The following is a 1,077-nucleotide window of genomic DNA, read 5'->3' as shown; positions in this document are numbered from 1 at the left end:
CTTCCTTCGGAGCTCTTTCTGTTGCAGCATGCACTTTCTCCTCTTGACCTTGATGGGGTCTCAAAGACCACAGACTCCCAAATTTCCCAATTTTACAGATGGACAAAATGGAGCTCACAGAGGTCAATCTAGTTACCCAAGATCACTCTGTAGCAAGTGGAAGACTCGGCATTAGGTGCACCCAGTCTCTCATAGCAGAGAGGACAATCTTGCCCCCCCCCCACTTTTCTTCTTTACCACCCCCTTGCCATCCAATCCTTCTCCTCCTCTTGACCTCTGGGGCTCAGGGCCAACCTCATCACCTTTACTTTAACGCTTTGGTAATCACTTCCTGCTAATGAGCTCCCAAACTAGTACTTCCAGCTCCAAGCTTCCTCTCAAGTGCCAATTTTCATCTTTAACTCCTAAAGGTCATTCATGAAAAGAATCAAAACCATTATTATTTATTCATTCAATTATTCAGCCAATGTCTACTAAGTGATTTCTATGTTCCAGCCATTGTTCCAGGCACTGGAAAATATCCCTGTTTTCATGATGATTAATTTCTAGTGTTAGAGACAATAAATAAAATGAGTATGCTCTAAGATGTTAGGTATGCTAATTGTTAAAGAGAAGAAATCAGAGACAGAGATAACACACAAAGGCAGGAGGGTGAAGTTATGTACAGGTAGATTGGGAAGTTCCACCAAGGTGGTGACACTTGGGTAAGAGCATGACAGCAGAGGGCAATCTATGCATGTGTCAGAGAGGAATGGATTCCAGAGAGGGGGACAGCCAGTGTGAAGGCTCTGGGGCAGAACTAGAGATCACGAGGTGGAACGACTTGGAAATTGATGTCACAGTACAGAGTGAGTAAGGCAGGAGAGTTGCCGGAAGCCAATTCAGAGAGGGAAGGAAAGAAGCAGACCACGTGAGCCCTTTAAGCCATGGACGGTCTGGGCTTCCACATGAGTAAGAACGGGCACGCCTGGAGGCCTGCACTGGGGTTAACAGGCTGCGCTGCGTTGTGTGAACTCCAGCTGAAGGGGCGCAGCACCTGCACGGATCTGCCTATCAGGTGATTCCAGCTGTTCAGAC

Source organism: Oryctolagus cuniculus, chromosome 9, assembly GCF_964237555.1.
Source record: "Oryctolagus cuniculus chromosome 9, mOryCun1.1, whole genome shotgun sequence".
Taxonomy (NCBI): domain Eukaryota; kingdom Metazoa; phylum Chordata; class Mammalia; order Lagomorpha; family Leporidae; genus Oryctolagus; species Oryctolagus cuniculus.
The sequence above is the reverse complement of the archived record's forward strand: the minus strand, read 5'-3'. Positions refer to the sequence as shown.